The 6,785-nt window shown below is 55.7% G+C and overlaps 1 pseudogene; it reads right to left on the reverse strand.

Moving 5' to 3' along the window:
* Positions 1-829: 829 nt before the first annotated feature.
* On the reverse strand, positions 830-5,718 carry LOC123083939 (linoleate 9S-lipoxygenase 1-like; annotated as a pseudogene).
* Between the last annotated feature and the right edge of the window lie 1,067 nt (positions 5,719-6,785).

The raw sequence follows: 6,785 nt of genomic DNA on the forward strand, positions 1-6,785 counted from the left end.
CCGTTAAAAGAGACCCGCGACTTCTAGCGTGACAGACCAGCACTCTAACCAACTGAGCTATTTCCCTCTTGGTTCTCCTCGGATTCCAGTTCAATCTCCCAATCAGTGAGAAATAGACCGTCGGATCAAAAAATCCCTGGGAAAGAAGAAAAGATATCTCGGTAACGAAAACCATAGGAGGTTGTACTGGCGAGACCTAAGAGCCCAAAAGAAAAACCGCCTGGAAGTCCGAGGACCTTTAGTCTTTCTATACGCTAATTCCTCACTGAACCTCAGTCCATAGTTTGACCTATCTTTCTGAAGTCGGGGTGAACTCATTCACCTTACGTCTTGGGTGGAATGGAATCACCTACCCTGTGTTAAGCATATAACTAGCGTTCCTGGTGAACTTCACTTCACACCTAAAAAGTCCTGATTGGAAAGAGAAAAACTTACACGCTATAGTGACAGGCGAGGGCGAGCATAGATGATTTTGGGCTTATTTTCTAAAAAAATCACGACTCGGGCAAAAACCGCTGGAGTGAATTGACTTGTAATTATACTCGGTTGGCCTTCTCCTATCCGGGGAATCATCGGTCGAAGTAATCTGGTTGGGATTGAACGCTACGGCTTGGAGTTGGGTTAGGGTTGCTCGGAAACACACAGGGCTCGCCAAGCTGGCCGGTGGGGTTGCCGAGCTGCTGTACGAAGAGGAGAGAAGGAGGCAGTTCCGTGCGAGCAGGGGTAGAAGAGGATCTGGGCGAGGCAAGATGGGGGACGATGCCTGCGAGGTGGAGGGAGAGCTCGGGGTTCTGCGTGAGATTAGGAACGATTAATTGCAATCACAAGGGATCAGGGGGATTTTCTTTTATTTCTTATTGGGTGTGTCTAGATGTGCTCTAGTTATTGCACATCTAAGTGAGTGAATCAAGTATAGAGAGGAAAAGAAAAAAGAAAAAAAATATTCACACGAATCTCTTGTGGTTGGCGTCAGACGAGACGAAGCTCCGATTTACCATGCTCAGATGGAGATGCTGTTGGGGATGCCCTTGGCGGTGAGGCCGGCGGCGGCACCCTTGTGGTCGGAGGTGTTAGGGTAGAGCAGCATGTAGGGAAACTTGGCCGGGCCGTTGCGGTTCAAGAGCTGCGGGTCGTGGTTCATGCCCACCACCTTGCTCTCGATCTCCACCAGCCGCTCGCTGAACCGCTTGAACACCTCCAGCGCCTTGGGGTCGGAGGTCCACTCCGGCGTGTCGCGCTGCCCCAGGTAGAGCTCGTCGGAGGAGTGCTTCGACAGCACCTCCAGCAGCGAGATGCCGATGATGGTCTGGATCTGGCTCGTGATGGTGTGGATGAAGGCCCGCTCCGGGTCGCGCTCCAGCTCCGCGTACTCCTCCGTCCCGGGCTCCGGCATGCGGCGCCGGCTCACCGTCGGCCGGTTTGGGAGGAACCCCGCGTACGGGTACTGCCCGAAGTTGACCGCCGCGTGCAGCGCCGACCCGATCCAGATGATGGTGGTGCACGCCTTGGCCAGCTCGCCCACGTCCTGCATCTTGGGCCACCATGGCGCGTCCTTGAGGTCGCCGTGCCCGACCTCCCGCGCCTCCTTCCACCACGCCTGCAGCTCCACGTCGCCCTGGAGCACGCCGTCGTTGGGGTAGTAGATGGCCAGGTACTCGCTCACGTACTCCTCGATGGCGTGCCAGATCGCCAGCCCGTCCGCCGCGTACGGGTAATCCGACACCAGCAGCCGCACCTTGTACGGGCTCGACGGGTCCTCCACCGCCATGCCCCTCTTGATGAGATCGTCGGGCAGGCCCTGCTCGGTGAACTTCCAGTCCTTGTACACCACCGACGACATCCCCAGCGCGAACCGTCATCTCGAAGATGCCGCCGGCGTTGATGAGCGTCTGCATGGTCATGGTGTCGCGGTAGTGCGGGCTCAGCAGCTTGTGCACCGGGTGCGTCACGCTGAGGTGCCGGTTCGTCGAGATCACGAACGGCTCCATCACCGCGTGAGTGTTCAGCCTGCATGCACGTTCCAATCGTATTACATCAGGTGTCTTGGATATGGATGTATCTAGAACTAAAATATGTCTTGATACGTATATTTCCGCGACAAGTAATTTCGAATGGAGGGAGTACTCGTCACTGATTTAATGAGACTTTGTACTAAATCAACGACAGATAATATGGTGCAACAGTTTTCCTCACCTACCAGCGTGCCACGGTGCCAGTTTCATTCAATCTTGTGCTGCACCTAGCCATACTATCTTTTCTACCAACACGGAATAAATTCTGCACCCACTAAATATATTTTATCTCAAAGAAGACTTAATGACCATGAATGACGAAGCCGGCCGGTGAAAAGGAAAGGAGAGGAGAGGCAAAAGGATCACTCACGTCGTTGGCGAAGAAGACGCGGCTGTAGGTGTAGCTGGCGGCGGGGTAGACCCAGGAGTTGGCGACGAAGGAGAGGCTGCCGCGGCCGGGGACGTCGTGGAGGGTGACGGTCTTGAGCAGGAACTCGGAGCTGTGGTAGTTGTTGACGATGATGGCGCCCGGCACCCCGAGCTTCTCCACCTCCCAGTCGAAGGTGAGGCCAAACTTGGACTCCCCCGTCGTCAGCGACGGCAGGCTCGTCACCCACTGCTCCAGCTCCGCCTCCGCGCCCGCCGTTGTCTGCACGCACGTATTATCATTATCAGATTCTCACATGCTTAGTTCATCACTCTGCCGCCCGGCTATTACTACTGATCTTACTTTACTTTGATTATTGAGAGAGATATTAGTTTACTCCTACTTCTCCGTTCAACGCTACTCCCTCTGTAAATTAATATAAGAGCGTTTAGAACACTACTTTAGTAATCTAAACGCTCTTATATTAGTTTACGGAGGGAGTACTATTTGTTGGAAGGGAGAGAGGAGGATTGGTGGAATAGTTTTTTGTATTGCTTGAGTCTCGTGGGCATATATATAGGAGTACATGATCTACTTGGAGTACAAGGCAAGCCGAAATATTTCCTAGTCTAACCTATGTTTCCTAATACAATCACGTTACTCAACATCCCCCCGCAGTCACAACGGTAGCGACGCAGACGGTGAGACTGGAGAAGAATCCGAAGGCAAGCCGACGGACGCCCCCTCACAGTCGTAACAGTCGACGCATCGCGGAGTCGTGGCTGGAGTGGCAACCGACGAGGTTGCTCAAGCAAGGCGATAGCCCTTTGTGCCGTTTGTCGAGGTAGCCGAGAGCGTGGGTGGTGGAGCCGTGGTCGAGGTAGCCGTGCGAAGAATGCCGTGGTCGATGTCGAGTCAGGGTGGCCGGTGTCGAGGAAGTCGCCGTGGAGCCGCGGGCGCAAGGAGGCGCCGAGTTAGCATGGGCGCAGTGGTGTCGAAGTAGGGGTGCGCCAGGAAGATGATGTTGTTAACGACGCGTCGCGGCGGGTTTGCCAAGCCCGGGGACACATCGTGGATGAAGGCACGCACCAGTGTTGCCAGCACCGGGCATGCGTAGACGGACGAAGACGAAGTTGACGAAGCGTCGCGCCAGGCTTGCCAGGCCCGGGGACACGTCGTGGACGAAGGCACGCGGCGGTGTTGCCAGCACTGGGCATGCATAGACTGGGACCTGCACAAGCTGTACGCCATGTCGGAGAAGTCATAGAGGCCAGCAGAGAAGGACTCGACGACGGTTGCGGCGCCAATCAGCGTGGGGCCGATGTCGCCCGTGGTTGTCGGAGGAGATGAAGTGGTCGGGGTAGATGGCGGCGACGCTGGCGACGGACTGGTGCTGGATGAAGACGAACGGGGTGGACGGGCGGCGGCGGCGGCTACAGGGGCAGCGGCGGCGGCGGCCGAAGAAGAGCGGCGGCGGCGGCCTAACGGCGGCGACGGCGGCTAGGTTATGAGCGCGGCGGCGATGCTCGAAGTAGGCGAAGAACCCTGACAGCGTGACGAAGACCGGCGCGGACGGTGGTGTTCCCGCGCCAAGGGAGACGGCGCGGCGCATACCACGGGAGATCGACGCGCGGTGACGGCGGAGTGGACCGCGGGCCGCGGCGCTACGACCCAAAGGGGCGACGCAGCGGCGGCAGGCGGATCGGGGCGACGGCGGGAAGACCTCGGGGCGGCAGCGGGGATCGCGGGCCGCGACGCTGCGGCCTGAAGGGGCGATGCAACGGCGGTTCGCGAGTCGGTGCAACCGCAGGGACGGCCTCGGGATGGCGGCGTGGACCGCGTGCCACGCTCGCTACGGCCCGACGGGGCGACGCAGCGGCGGCGCGAGGGTCGGTGCAGCCACGGGGACGGCCTGGAGTGGACGGCCTCGGGGCGGCGGTAGACCGCGGGCCGCGGCACTACGGCCCGAAGGGGCGACGCAGCGGTGACGCGGGTTGGTGCAGCCGGGAGAAGAACCACGGGACGGCGGCGCTGCGGCCCGACGGGGCGACGCAGCGGCAGCCCGTTGCTCGATCGACGGAGGGGCGCGCTGAACTCGGAGACGATCTTCACGGGACCTGCGAAGGCGCGCGTAACTGACGGGCCAGGTCGGTCGCGCGGCGTAGATGAGGCGGATCGCGGCGGCGAGCGGGTGATCAAGCCGATCGCGCGCGAGGTCGGGACGCCGCTCGGTGGAGGCGTGGTGGCGTCGGAGTCCGAGATGAAGCCGGCGGCGGGGGCGGCAGGGCGGCTATGATTGGCCGCCGCATGGCGCGAGGCCGCCGAGTCGGGGTGATGCAGAAGTCCCAGTCGACTTGCGATAGATACCATGTTGGAAGGGAGAGAGGAGGATTGGTGGAATAGTTTTTTGTATTGCTTGAGCCTCGTGGGCATATATATAGGCGTACATGATCTATTTGGAGTACAAGGCAAGCCGGAATATTTCCTAGTCTAACCTATGTTTCCTAATACAATCACGTTAGTAGTGTAGTATGTCTTTGTGCTTTACTACTTGAGATTGTGCTTTTGACGTGTCCTTGCTTGTTCTATTACTTTGTCTGGAGCATCAAGCTCCATGATGTTGTCTCTTCTTTCCATGCCATGCCCATGCTCAGCTAAAGCTAAAGACGACCGACCAAGCTAGGCTATCTTTCTTTAGCCGATCGAGATACATCCATCCATCCATCCATGGCCGCCGGCCCACACGAAAGAGGTATCTAGACATAATTTGTCTAGATACGGATGTCTAGATACGGATGTATCTAGACTCCAAGACAAGTAATTCGGAACGGAGGGAGTACCAAGGAGAGGAGGAGGAGGAGGAGGAGGAGGAGGAGGAGGAGGAGCAAGATGAGAAGGGCGGAGTGCTTACCGTGGTCGACGAGGGTGGAGCTGATAAGCTGGCAGGTGACGCCCTTGCCGAGGAAGTCGCCGATGCCGTCCATGATGGTGGCGCCCAAGTCGGTGAGGTCCAGCACGTTCTTCCTCATCAGCACCACCGTGCCCTTGAGCCGCGCGCTCTTGTTCGCGCCGGTCAGGCTGTCGATGAGCCCTCCCAGTATCATCTTGGCCTCTATCTCAGTACTGTCGCTAGCTAGGGCTTCAATTGCACACGAGTGCTTTTGGGTGTGTGAGGAGGTCGCCGCGCGGAGGAAGACGGGCCGGGCGTTTTATAGGCTGGAGAAGGCACGGCGAGAGCACGCGTGCTGCCGTGCCGTGGCAGCCCGGCCGCCTGGCCTGACCTAGTGACCTGACCTGACTCTTACGTACTCCTACATACTCCTACATACCATGCACGGCTTCGATACTTCTGGTTCCCAATCAATTGAATGAACTGTCGTGTCAGCTAGTAGTTGCACTTGCTAACAGCTAAGCTTTCTCGCAAAAAAAAGAGACAGTAGTTGCACTTGCTAACTACTCGTCTTTAATGGCACCAAAATTCATTTTTTTTGAAATGGTAAGAAAATTGCATTATATTCACATCTTTTTGGGAGAGTGTTTTTATTGGCGTATGTTATTTAGGACAGTAAAATATCTACTAAAAACACATTGGACAACAAACTAAAGAGATCACAAAAAGGTTCTCAAAGAAATAAAAGTGCCATTTTTTTGGGGGGGGGGGGGGGGGGGGGGGGGGAATACCGTTGATTCAATGGAACCTTTTAATTGTTTATTTTGAGTTGGATGGAACCTTTTAAATAAATAGATCTTCGTATTTTAGCTAAACATATCATTGGCAAGTAGATCATCATGCATGTATTTAGAAAAATCACAACCTTAGATTTAACATGTCGGCTACAAACGATCGAGCCTCTAGCTCTTACACTCTGATATATTTTCATGTCATAGAGTCAATATCACGAACCAACAAATCCAACAAGACTTGAGATATATTTTTTGATTCTATGTATGCACCCATCTAGAATTATATACAAGCAAGATAAGTTATTTTCTCCAGATAGGTGAGTTGTTTTGTATTGATAGGAGAAGATCATAGAGCACAAAAAAATAGACAAATTAACAAAATGGTCTAAGCCGCGGAAAGAAAATTGGAGAAAGGAAGGAAAAGAGATGATGGCACTGAACCCCAACAGCGACATGCTCTCGCAACGCGAGGTGGTGAATACATTGTTACCTACATAGTGAAATATAGTATATTTATGCAAGTTATAAGCAGTTGGGTGCGCGCTAGGAAGCGGTACCTCGCGCGGTGTATTTGCGGCGCCCGCTTCCGCGCGCGGCACACACGACGCTCACGCTCTGCTCTTCTTCCCCCCTCCAAAGCCCCGCGCGCGCCGGCGTCGGCAACCCGCACCCATGGACGCACGCGCCGACACCCCGCTCACCCCGTCCTATAGCCGCGACCC

This window comes from Triticum aestivum, chromosome 4A, assembly GCF_018294505.1.
Source record: "Triticum aestivum cultivar Chinese Spring chromosome 4A, IWGSC CS RefSeq v2.1, whole genome shotgun sequence".
NCBI classification, from domain to species: domain Eukaryota; kingdom Viridiplantae; phylum Streptophyta; class Magnoliopsida; order Poales; family Poaceae; genus Triticum; species Triticum aestivum.